Below are 14,023 nucleotides of genomic sequence, written 5' to 3'. Positions count from 1 at the left end.
GGCCTATACATATCTGTCAGAAACGTGTAATTATGAATCTACCCCTGAATCCAAACAGGTATCGCACAATCTCAGCTGTTGTTGTGTTTTGACGCTTCAAGTGAGGGGAGCACCGGAGCAGAAGCGTCCGATCAAATGAAAACGTGCATTCGGCCGCTTTGTTCGTGTGTGCGACCTGGTGGGTTTTGTTTGGTGGACCAGGAGCTGATTACTCTGGACCGCTCGGCCTTGAGTAGATGGACTTGCTTTGTCCAATGACTGCAATCCACACACAAAAAATGTACCGTTGTTCTCAAAAAAAATAAAGTACGGATGCAACTGCAGTTGCATCGCCTCGCTGAACTACTGAAATCTGCAATTGCTCCAAGCAAATCCTGCACACAATCACATCTCTAGCAATGGTCGCATCATGCTGGAGTATTATCAATTCATACAATGATTCATGCTCACTACGCGCCTCCAATTTCCACCACGATCTTGCCGGTGGCGTGCCCGTCGGCGCTCTTCGCCCACGCCTCCTGCGCTCTGCTCAGCGGGTACCTCGAGTCCACCGCCGTCCTGAGCTTCCCCTGCCTCGCCAGCTCCACCAGCCACTCCATCTCCTCCCTCCTGGGCGTCAGCATCAGCGGCGCCAGCCTCTTCTTGGCGAACGTCACCTTCTGCAGGAGCGACGTGAGCGCGGCGCGGACCCCCCGGCGTGACGTCCGCGGCCGTGCCGCCCTCGTCGGACAGCACCGCCTTGAGCGCCGGCCAGGCCACCCCCGCCGCGCAGTTCGCCACCGCGTCGTACCTCCTGCCGGACGGGCTCCGCAGCGCCGCGCCCTCGGGCGTCTTGTAGTCCAGCACCTCGTCGGCGCCCAGGCCCTGCACGAAGGCGACGTTGCGCGCGCCGCAGGTGGCCGTGACGTGCATCCCGGCGAGCTTGGCCAGCTGCACCGCGTACTGGCCCACGCCGCCCGACGCCGCGGTCACCAGCACGTTCTTCGGCCCGGTGGCGTTGGACGTGCCGTCGAAGCTGACCCCCGTGGCCTTGAGCAACTGGAGCGCGCTGCTGGCGGCGGCCGGAAGGCAGGCGCCATCGACGGCGGACACCTCCGGTGGTCTCGCCACCGTGAGCGCCGCAGAGGTCACCGCGTACTCGGCGAGTCCGCCGCCGCTCTGCAGCCACCGATCGTGTCACAATCAGAGCACTGGGTTTTGACTGTTGGGTACGGACGGAATGGCAGCATTGGACGGTGCGTCGTCCTTACCGGGAAGCTGATCGAGATGACCTTGTCTCCTGGTTTGAAGCCGCTGATTCCGCTGCCCAGTTCCACGACTTCGCCGGCTAAACCGCCAACTGCATGTTTCCCAAATGGCAAAGAGTACTTGCATGATCAGCACTCAGCATAATAGAGGGATGTCGGAAAATTTAAAACAGAGGCCGAACTGGCGTAGATTTTTACTCTCTCTGTTTCAAAAAATAAGACGAACTTATTTTTCATACTTTTTGTTTGATCAAGAATTACTTCAATTATATAAAGATTATTTGTATGAAATGTGTTTTTTAATACGAATCCAACGATGCTATAATCGATATTTTGTTGTCCAATTTTTATTGTCAAAGCTCGTCTTGAAATACGAGTGCGTCTTATTATTTGCATCGGAGGTTGTATTTGTTAACACTCATAATTTGTATTTTAAAGTTTAAAAATATTTAAAACAAAATTCTGAGGATAGCCAATGTGGTATATTATAATGATGTAAATTTTTCAGAATTCTCGTACGTCTAAATTCTGCAACAGTTGATTGAATCAGTACCGATTTTAAGCTTCTTTTCAGAATTAGCTGTAGATTTCAGTCAGTTCAAGAAATTGAGCAGAAAGAAGAGTGTTAGAGTATACGTACGGTTTAGGTAGTTTAGGATAGAGATAGATCTCGTGTCTTGTCTTGCTCTCCTAGATGATCCATGTATGCCTATATATACTCACTCATGAGGCTCAATAATACATCCAACATATTCCGCCAATCTCTCTCCCTCTTTATCTTTCTACATGGTATCAGAGCGGCGTCGATCCTAACCTAGCCGCCGTCCAAGCTTCCGCGCCGCGCCGCCCCCAGGGAGGTCGATCTCCATGATCTATTCCGGGGGCCGCGCAACCCGTATGAGGGTTCGTCCGCTGATCCGTTTATCCGCTGCCCTCGAGTTTTTTTTTCCAATCTGTAGATTGGTTTTCTTTTGCTCCGCCGGTAGCTCGACCAGCGGTTTCTTTTTGGTTTTACCGATCATAGATCGGATTGAGTCGCCCATTGTCGTCATCCACCTGCGCCTCTACTCCAACCTCGGCGTCGACTGCACCGGCCATCTTCATCAACCGCGCGACGCGGCCTCACATGTCACACATGGGACGCCTACGTGCAACGCAGCAGGCTGTCTCGTCCACGCGGTCTCCATTGCTGGTCCGTCTTCGCCGTCATCGCCCGAGACATCACCGACAACGTCGCCAACGACTCCGATCTGCGGCGCGTAGTCCACGCCATGGCACGTGTAGCGTCGCTGTCGGTCTGATCAACCGATCCCGCACATGTCTACGCCAAGCACGTCCCCGAGCACACGCCTACCACCGATCGAGCATCAGGTTGCCGCTGCGTCGCCCCTTCGGGCCGCAGCGTCGCCGCCTTTGGTCCACGCCGCTAGCCAACGACGAGCCTTCCGAGGCATGTACGTCGCTGGTGGCGTCCCGCCGCTGCACCGACTCGCGCTCTACAGCTACGCTGCCCCCTCGGGCCGTGGCGTCGCTGACCTTCGCCGTCCCCCGCGCACCGACATCCGAGGCCACTACAGCGCCGCCCCTTCGGCGCGGGTCGCCTCCGTCCGCGCATGGTCTTCGTCACGCCGCAGGGTTCTTCCTCGCCTATTTCGAGTACCGCCACCGCGCCTCCACAGGTAACCTACATGGCCACTGCTGGCCGTTGTGGGTCCCGCCGACCACCTCCACGCCCATCTAGGCGTCAAGCATGACTACTCCAGGCCGCTGCTGTGACCACCGCCTTCTACGTCTCCGTCCACCACGACCTCGTCGCCAGCGTCATCGTCTCATCCCTGAATACTTCGTCTACTCCGACAACCGCGGACTGCATCGGTAGCTCTCCCTCTTCGCCGCTCTGCGTCTCGCAACCAATCTGGAGGCCTCCTCTGTTGGTCCCCCTGACACTGGCGCATGGTCCATGATGGTCCCTGCTTCGCACACTCAGTATTGGCAACACCGATGCGTGCCTTCGTCCCAGACGCGTCCCCGATCCTGGCAAGCTCGGGCCAGCGCCTCGTCTTCATCGGCTTCGACAACGTCTTCATCGGCATCGACTCTTCCACGAATGCCTCGACCGCGTCGCTGACTTTGTCTTTGCGTACTCGGTTCTGGCAAAACCGGAGTATGCGTTCGTGCCCGACGTGCGCCTAGTTCTGACAAAACTAAGGCAGCACCTCGTCCTCGATGGCTCCGACTGCATCGACTTCGGCATCGACACCCTCTCCACGATTGCCTCGACGCGTCTCCATCACTCTCCTCGTGCACTACGCGCTTGTCGAGGGTTGTAACAACCCAAAAATTTCAAAACAAACAAAATGAATTTCCCTAGTTCCAAATTTTGGAACCAACAAAAACTTTTGTTAAAATAAGATTTGATACAAATAGATCTTGTTCAAATCTTGTGTTTTGCCATGATGAGTGTTATTATGCTTATGTGCTAAACCCTAAAACCCCAAAGTGATCAAGTGAAGATCACCAACCCAATAAAACAAAGGAGAAAGAAATCAAATAAGAAAAAAACCTTAAACCCTAACCTTCTCCAAAAATCCTTTGGATCCTTTTTGAGAAACCAAAATAAAATAAAAGACCTATGGGAACATATAAACCCCAATAGGAAATTCTTGAACCCTACCTTTATTAATTTTGCTAAATGGTGGTGAACCTTTGTGAACCCCACTAAACCCTAGACCTCACCCCTCTTTTCACCACTACTAGATAAAATGAAATAAAAAGAAATTAAATAAGAAAAAGGCATATGTGCCTATGGCTATTTTTATAAAACTTTACCCTAAGCTTTGCTACTTGCTTAGAGGTTTAGACAACCTTCTTACACCTTACCTAGTACCTACCAAACCAATTCCAAGTGGTTTCCAAAGAAAATAAAAAGAAACTAAAAATGCCATAGAGGCATATGTGAGAAAAATGCAAATTTGTGAATTTGAGAAGTTTGACCCTAGGACTTGTTGTGAATGGATGGATCCCTTCCATATACCATTTCAACACCCAACAACATCAATTGGGCCAAGAACACTCAAATCAAAATTCAAATGCCACATATGCATAGAGGCATATGAGAACCATAGCCCTTTTCACCAAATCTTGACCTATGCCTTTCTACCTTGACCAAATGGTGTGAAACCTTCTCCAAACCTAATATAACCCTAATCTGACCCTAACCCTTGTCCAAGTAAAGCAAGGTGAACCCTTTTCAAAAATAATAAAACTTAACACATCACCTCTTATGTGTTATGGCCATTTTTGCAAATCTTTGACCAAGACCTTTTGAAATGGATTCAATGGTTTGGAAATGTTTCTAAACTCATAAGAATCACTTTAGAGTCAACAAAAGTCAAATCAAATGGAGAGAAATCAATTGGGGAGAAAATCCCATTTTTCACTCACACACACATAGAGCCAAATTTGCAAATCTTCAACCAAGGCCACCATGGCTTGATCTCTTGCTTGTAGAATACTTATATATGATAAACAAACACAATTGCATCAAAGAAACAAGAATCAAATCAAAGGAATTCTCAAATCCAATTCACATATGATAATGGTCATATGTCACTTCTATTTTATCTTCACCACTTTGCACCCTTTTATCTTCTGATTTCTCAACCAAACTTAGTCAACTATGACCATGTCATCCAAGACCATGTCAAGGTCAACAACTTCCATGTTGACCATCCCTGCAGAGGTTGACTAGGTTGACCAGAATAGAGGAGACAAGTGAAGACATTGAAATAAAGAGAAGATCATCCCACTTTTGCCATTTTGCAATTCTTCACCAAATTGAACCCCACCACCACCTTTCCACTTCTATGATTATATGGTTGAGACCCACCAAAGGAATTTTCAAATTTCGAAAACTTTTCTCTTTCGGGCATTACCACAAACACCTTGTAGGCAGTGTAGAAATTGTTGCCCATACCTCCATTTTACCTTGGACCAAGTCCAACTCGGCCACCTCTCGCACTTCGAGACCCTCCCTACCCCTGCAGCACTGCAGCCACCACTTGCCTGCCCTTGCCTTGCTCACCATGACCAAAAACCGAACCATGCCGGCCTCTTGTCACCTCACCATGCCATCCCCTCTCCTCTCCCATCCAGGCCACTCCACCATGTCCTTTGATTTCCCCTGACCCTGCTGACGCTGACCCTGCACGCCCTTGACCAAATTGGTGACCACACTGCCCAGCAGCTGCGCGCCCAGACCGCGCCCAGGGACGTCCACGCGCGCCAGGACGTGCACGCTGGCCACCCTGGACACGACCGGACGCCGCCCTGCCCCATCGCCTCACGTCTCCTCTCGCTCTCCCCATGCACACGTCAATTCACCACGGTCACCTCAATCTCCCAGACACGCTCACTGGCCCTCGCACGCCCTGTGGACGACGCCATCGTCGCCGACCGTCCGCCCCCGTACCGCCAGGACATGACGTAGCCAGCATGCCCTCGTGCTCCGTTTTCAGCACGCTGACGCTCGTCGTGACCGCCTCGACGTCGCCAACACTGCAGCACCCTCGCCCGTGACGCTAGACGCCTGTAGCCTCGCCTCCATGCTCGACCTGCCCCGCTCCACCACGGCCACCGCGCGCCGCTATAAAAAGAGACTTTCCCCCTCGAATTCTTCACACCGCCAGTCTCCACTCCCTCTTCTCAAGCTCCTCGCTCACTCCCCTTGCTCGATTAGCCGCCGACGCCGTCCAATTGCCACGTCGGAGCCGCGGAGGTGCTGAGCGGCTCGCCGTCGATTGCGTCCTCCTCAAGCTCTCCCTCGACCACCGTTCGACTCACCGTCCTCAACAACGTCGAAAGCCGCCGACGCCCAGCCTCGCCGGAGCTCAGGTGAGCCGCCCACCTCCGATTTGCGCCGCCAGTAACCCTGCCCCTCGCCGGAGCTCTTCGACGATGAGGACAAACCTCAGCCGCCCGATCTCTTCTAATCCCACGGCCTCCATTCGCATACCGCTTCGGCGTTTTTAAAACACCCTGACAGTGGACCCCACTGTCAGCGGCCCGCTCGCCTCGCCAAAGACAGCTGGGCCGGCCCATTTAGTTCCCGCCCTCGTTTGAATTTAAATCGGTGTATTTCTTTTTCAGTAAATTTTTGCAATCTGATGCTAGATTCAAAATTTAATAGTTCCAAATCTACTGAGCCAATTTCAACAAATTTTATATATTTAGAAAGCTCATGAAAGGCCCCATCCAACCTCACTGGATTCAAATCCAAATATGTTGTAGAATTGGAATAGCAAAAATAACAAATCAGTAACTTTTCAAACTTCAAATAAATCTTAAAAATCAACCATAAACTATTTTGAGGTGGTTCCACCTCTCAAAAATCACATTTGATGTTGTCTAATTTATTATGTAATAAAATACTATAGTTGTTTCATATGATCATGGGCTAGATTCAAATAATGGCTATCTGGCCATTTCTAGCTCATTTAAACTACTTCCAAAATAGTATTTAAATTGTATGAGAGTTTCCTTCTCATTTAAATCTTGTCTCAACTAATTCAACTTGAGGTAGATACACTGGTTTGTTAAATCTCATATTAAATTAGTTGATGATATTAAATCTTTACTATGTTAGTATTAAATTGTATGAGGTATGGAACCTCATTTAAATCTTTTTCTTGAATGATAAGTGTGAAGAGGTTGACTTTGGTCAACCTAGGTCACATATTATGCATAAGAAAAATTAAATCTTAATAAGGCAATGAGAAGAAGTTATTTCTCTAAGTAACTAAAAGTAACACCTTAATTTGTATGAGAGGAAATTATTTTCCTAAATAAGAAAACAACACATTTACCCACTTAATAGTAATGAGTGATACTAGTTTACTTGTGTAAATTATATGAGGTGTTTCACTTCATTTAAATCTTATCCCAAGTACTTTCATATGAAGTTTGAACCCCTGGTCAAATACTCTCACATGAAATACTTGGAGATTTTAAATCATAATAGGCCTTATTAAATGGTATGAGGTATCTCTACCTCATTTAAATCATTTTCTCAAATGATGATGATGAATGGTTGATTTAGGTCAACATAAATTCATGTGTGATGGTTTGAGAAATTAAATCTTAAAGAAGATTCAATGAGAGGAAATTATTCCTCAAGAACTATATGGAAACTATCTTTTACATATACAATAAGAGGAAATTTTTTTCCTCAAAGCAATACCACCAATGCACCAAATTGTATTAATTGTGTGCATAAAATAGTTTGTGTGAATATATGTGATGTTTGGAATAGCCAATGAATTGTTTGGTGATTGTATCCTCGTATTCGTATTTTAGACGCTAGTACCGGGGACTATCAAGAGGAGGAGGTTTTCTACCAAGAAGAAGGAGAAGAAGACCACTTTGATCAGTACACCACTCAAGGCAAGCTATATTATTGCAAGCTAGTATTCTTGCATGCTATTACCACTGCAAGCTAACCCCTTGCAAACTGATCTTCTTGCAAGATAATGTTCTTGCAAAGTGCAAAGCTCCACAAGAGCAAGGCACCATTACTTTTTACTTTATGCTTATGATCCTATTTCCCAGTTTTACTTTACAAGCTTTTGTTTTTGATTATTTATAACTTGCTTTTATAGTTAACTTTGGTCTAGAGATAGAATACTACAAGAGTATCAAACTTAGCCTAGAAGGCTATAAGCTAGTTAGCACCCCTCATGCCTAGTCGCTAGTGCTCAATATCAAAAGTGGCTACTCTGGATGGGAACATGTGATTTTTGAAATGACTTTGAAAACCTTGGAATGATGAGTCATTCTATTGAAAGATTTTGAAGGTGAATATGACTGGTGAATGACTTGGTGAATTTTACAAAAACTGATGGTTGGGTTTGGATGCGATACCATTCCAATTTTGCAAGTACCCCCACAATACCTGATATGGGTAGGGCTTAACTAGAAGTTTATGTATCTTAGTATGGGTTCCCTCTGAACAAGCGTCATCGGGGTTATGCTGGAGGCTGCCTCTACAAAAGTGAAGTGATATGAAATGACGTGAAATGAGGTGAATGTCCGGCCCAAGCCCTGTGCAGTTCCCAGGCTGACAGTTTGTCTTCACTGGGAGGCCAAGCTCATGGGGAGAGATGCCTATACTAAGATATGTAAGTGAAAGGTTATGGTTGGTAGTCCGCACACGGAGTGTGGTAAATCAGGGCCAGTTAACCCTGACGGATTATTGCAAATGTTGTGGCACAAGTGTACGACCTCTGCAGAGTGTAGATCTATTCGAATAGCCGCGTCCACGGTTATGGACGGTTGGAAAGGCCATACTGTTCCGTCATCAGACCATTCTTTCTTTCAAAATGTGACATGTGAAGGGTGACTTGAATTTGAAAAGGTGAATGGTGACTTGTGATTTGAATTGAAAGGTGACTTTGATTTTGAATCACAACTGAGTTGTGGGAATGACACTAATGTTCCCACTTGAGTTAGTTGAGCAGATGAAGGTTTTTGATTATTAAAATGTTTATGAAATAAAACTAGCTTTATGCAAATGAAACTAGAGCTTAGCATCCCCTTCTATAGTTGATAGTGTTTACCTTAGTATTAGTTTGCGAGTACTTTAAAGTACTCATGGCTTTGTCCCTGGCTATTCAAATGGCCAGACTATGAAGAGGAGTACCAGAACCCTAAGAAGGACAGCAGGACGTCTACGACAACTAGGATCACTCCCGACGCGTCAACGCTGCCTGTGGAACAGATGGACCGTGACCACTACTACTACGCTACTTCGCTTCCGCTATGTGTTTTGTATTTGATCAATAGATCATCAGCTATTGTAATGAGACTGGATCATGTGATCCCTTATTGTAAGACAAGTACGATGTTGTAATAAATGATGTGTTGTGATATTAATCTATTATGTCTCGCAAAAACAATATTCCTGGGATTGCGATGAATGGCATAATAGGCATCTGGACTTAAAAATCCGGGTGTTGACAAGTTGGTATCAGAGCCATTGTTTGACCTTAGGAGACCCTAGTTAGAATGGACGTCTTCAAAACTTAGTTTCAAAAACCAAAGAAGTGAATAATTGTGAAAAACTTATTCTCACACTTATCCTTGAAATCTTTTTCAAAATGAGAAATTCATACTCTACTTTCTTTATAGCACTATCTAAAATTTTGCACACTTGAATACTTCTCTAAATTTACTCCTCCTCTTTGCTCACAGATGAAGTACCAATGGGAGTCCTATAAGCTTGGATCCGGAGACGACAAAAGTTTCGAAAAGGAATTGAAGCAACTGGTGGACTATCTGGGACATCCGTATCCCGAGTTCTTCGGAATACCCCTCAAGGCTCAGTTAGGAGAACCACCTCAGTGGGACGTCTCTACTGATCTACGAAGGAAGCTTGATGCCCCAGTATGGGAAACCATATGGTTTTCTGTAACGGGAAACACTTGGCAGGAAGGGCTAGACAAAGCTATGCAAGAAGCAATTTCCCGTCTGTGTGGACAAAATGAGGACAAGATCAAGAACACTCGCTTCATCTACTACCCAAGACATGACCCCTTGGGCAGACCGATGACCATGCCCCCACCACAACCCAAGATGAACCCCTATGAAGCACCTCAGGACTTCAGGCAGTACAAAACCCGCAGGGATTTGGACAACGCCCTCGCCTCTCGCCAAGCACCTCACCCGTAAAGAAGAAGAATCCACCCTGAAGAGTAGTATCACCCCAGCACTTAAGTAGGTGTGAGTTGTATCAGGATCCCCTTGTATCGTAGAGCGATGAATGGTTCTTCAAACCAACGTTGTGTTAGATTTGTAATATGTGATGCTTGGTATGAATGAAAAAGTGTTGTTGGTTTTTACCCCCACAACACTACTCAAATTTTTAATTTTGTGAACTTTAAAAAAAAATTTAACAAAACAAACCATAGAAATTTCCCTCTTATCTTATCATCTACCTCAATGTTCAGATGGCCCCACCAACCCGCAACACCACCCCAGATGCCATGATGCAACTATTGCAGACAATGATGGCAGACCGAGAAGTCGAGAGAGCTGAACGCCAAGCCAACATCGCCGCACTGCAACAGATAGCTCAGAACAACCAAGGCCATGGAAACCACGATCACCCGGGGTCAAAGCTGAAGAACTTTCAGCACACCAACCCTCCGATGTTCAACAAAACTGAAGAGCCCCTTGATGCTGATGACTGGCTCCAAACCATGGAGAACAACCTCGAAGTTGCGCAAGTTGAAGCCGCAGAAAAAGTACTGTTTGCCACGCACTACTTAGCAGGACCAGCCAGAGCTTGGTGGACCAGCACCCGTGCCATGAATGCAGGACAGATGATGACCTGGGAAGACTTCAAGCTGAAATTTAGCAAGTACCATGTGCCCCAAGGACTGATCAAGAAGATGAGAGACGAGTTCCGTGAACTCAAGCAAGGAAGAATGTCCGTGGTGGAATACCGCGACAGGTTTCTTACTCTGTCAAGGTACGCCCCGGATGAGACCGACACCAATGAGAAGAGAAAGGAAAGATTTCTGAACGGACTGCACGACGAGATGCAGACTGTGTTAGTGAACATTCCGTTCGCTGACTTAGAAGCCCTTGTAGACTCAGCCATACAAATGGAAGGAAAGCTACATCAAGCCAATGAGAACCGCAAGCGCAGAATGATGAACCAGAATGGACCCCACCATACCCAGAAGTACCGCCATAACTCCTCTGGAGGATTCACCCCAAGATACAACAAGCCCCCTGCCCAGAATTATCGCCCCAACTACACCAACAACAATGGAGGACCCCCGAAGCCCGGAGGGAACAGCACCAACAACAACAACAACAACCGCCCCAACAACAGCAACCACAATGAAAACAACAACAACCCCAATACTGCCCCAAGGACTGGAAGCAATGCTACCCCCGTCAACCCCAAAGACAAGTCCACCGTCAACTGCTACGAATGTGGAGTTGTGGGTCACTTCTCCAATGAGTGCCCCAAAAAGCTTGCCAGGATTGCCGCCAATACCGCAGCACCTGCTCAGCAACAGCGCCGCTTTGCAGGAAGAAGGAATCAGAACAACAACAACGGCCGTCTCTACCACATGACTGCCACCGAAGCTCAGGAAGCACCCCAGACCATGCCAAGTATGTCCTCCTATTAATAAAATGCTCAATCTCTCTTAGGAACCTAACTTTTCTTAAAATCTCGGGACGAGATTTGTTTAAGGGGGAAGGGTTTGTAACAACCCAAAAATTTCAAAACAAACAAAATGAATTTCCCTAGTTCCAAATTTTGGAACCAACAAAAACTTTTGTTAAAATAAGATTTGATACAAATAGATCTTGTTCAAATCTTGTGTTTTGCCATGATGAGTGTTATTATGCTTATGTGCTAAACCCTAAAACCCCAAAGTGATCAAGTGAAGATCACCAACCCAATAAAACAAAGGAGAAAGAAATCAAATAAGAAAAAAACCTTAAACCCTAACCTTCTCCAAAAATCCTTTGGATCCTTTTTGAGAAACCAAAATAAAATAAAAGACCTATGGGAACATATAAACCCCAATAGGAAATTCTTGAACCCTACCTTTATTAATTTTGCTAAATGGTGGTGAACCTTTGTGAACCCCACTAAACCCTAGACCTCACCCCTCTTTTCACCACTACTAGATAAAATGAAATAAAAAGAAATTAAATAAGAAAAAGGCATATGTGCCTATGGCTATTTTTATAAAACTTTACCCTAAGCTTTGCTACTTGCTTAGAGGTTTAGACAACCTTCTTACACCTTACCTAGTACCTACCAAACCAATTCCAAGTGGTTTCCAAAGAAAATAAAAAGAAACTAAAAATGCCATAGAGGCATATGTGAGAAAAATGCAAATTTGTGAATTTGAGAAGTTTGACCCTAGGACTTGTTGTGAATGGATGGATCCCTTCCATATACCATTTCAACACCCAACAACATCAATTGGGCCAAGAACACTCAAATCAAAATTCAAATGCCACATATGCATAGAGGCATATGAGAACCATAGCCCTTTTCACCAAATCTTGACCTATGCCTTTCTACCTTGACCAAATGGTGTGAAACCTTCTCCAAACCTAATATAACCCTAATCTGACCCTAACCCTTGTCCAAGTAAAGCAAGGTGAACCCTTTTCAAAAATAATAAAACTTAACACATCACCTCTTATGTGTTATGGCCATTTTTGCAAATCTTTGACCAAGACCTTTTGAAATGGATTCAATGGTTTGGAAATGTTTCTAAACTCATAAGAATCACTTTAGAGTCAACAAAAGTCAAATCAAATGGAGAGAAATCAATTGGGGAGAAAATCCCATTTTTCACTCACACACACATAGAGCCAAATTTGCAAATCTTCAACCAAGGCCACCATGGCTTGATCTCTTGCTTGTAGAATACTTATATATGATAAACAAACACAATTGCATCAAAGAAACAAGAATCAAATCAAAGGAATTCTCAAATCCAATTCACATATGATAATGGTCATATGTCACTTCTATTTTATCTTCACCACTTTGCACCCTTTTATCTTCTGATTTCTCAACCAAACTTAGTCAACTATGACCATGTCATCCAAGACCATGTCAAGGTCAACAACTTCCATGTTGACCATCCCTGCAGAGGTTGACTAGGTTGACCAGAATAGAGGAGACAAGTGAAGACATTGAAATAAAGAGAAGATCATCCCACTTTTGCCATTTTGCAATTCTTCACCAAATTGAACCCCACCACCACCTTTCCACTTCTATGATTATATGGTTGAGACCCACCAAAGGAATTTTCAAATTTCGAAAACTTTTCTCTTTCGGGCATTACCACAAACACCTTGTAGGCAGTGTAGAAATTGTTGCCCATACCTCCATTTTACCTTGGACCAAGTCCAACTCTGGCCACCTCTGCACTTCTGGAGACCCTCCCTACCCTGCAGCACCAGAGCCACCACTTGCCTGCCCTTGCCTTGCTCACCATGACCAAAAACCGAACCATGCCGGCCTCTTGTCACCTCACCATGCCATCCCCTCTCCTCTCCCATCCAGGCCACTCCACCATGTCCTTTGATTTCCCCTGACCCTGCTGACGCTGACCCTGCACGCCCTTGACCAAATTGGTGACCACACTGCCCAGCAGCTGCGCGCCCAGACCGCGCCCAGGGACGTCCACGCGCGCCAGGACGTGCACGCTGGCCACCCTGGACACGACCGGACGCCGCCCTGCCCCATCGCCTCACGTCTCCTCTCGCTCTCCCCATGCACACGTCAATTCACCACGGTCACCTCAATCTCCCAGACACGCTCACTGGCCCTCGCACGCCCTGTGGACGACGCCATCGTCGCCGACCGTCCGCCCCCGTACCGCCAGGACATGACGTAGCCAGCATGCCCTCGTGCTCCGTTTTCAGCACGCTGACGCTCGTCGTGACCGCCTCGACGTCGCCAACACTGCAGCACCCTCGCCCGTGACGCTAGACGCCTGTAGCCTCGCCTCCATGCTCGACCTGCCCCGCTCCACCACGGCCACCGCGCGCCGCTATAAAAAGAGACTTTCCCCCTCGAATTCTTCACACCGCCAGTCTCCACTCCCTCTTCTCAAGCTCCTCGCTCACTCCCCTTGCTCGATTAGCCGCCGACGCCGTCCAATTGCCACGTCGGAGCCGCGGAGGTGCTGAGCGGCTCGCCGTCGATTGCGTCCTCCTCAAGCTCTCCCTCG

The 14,023-nt window shown here is 46.9% G+C and overlaps 1 pseudogene; it reads right to left on the bottom strand.

Moving 5' to 3' along the window:
• Window positions 1-296: 296 nt before the first annotated feature.
• LOC127302270 (chloroplast envelope quinone oxidoreductase homolog) overlaps window positions 297-14,023 on the bottom strand; it is a 30,440-nt pseudogene continuing 16,713 nt past the window's right edge.

The sequence above is a fragment of the Lolium perenne genome, chromosome 5 (genome assembly GCF_019359855.2).
Source record: "Lolium perenne isolate Kyuss_39 chromosome 5, Kyuss_2.0, whole genome shotgun sequence".
Lineage (NCBI taxonomy): Eukaryota > Viridiplantae > Streptophyta > Magnoliopsida > Poales > Poaceae > Lolium > Lolium perenne.
This window is presented reverse-complemented; position numbering and strand designations above follow the sequence as displayed.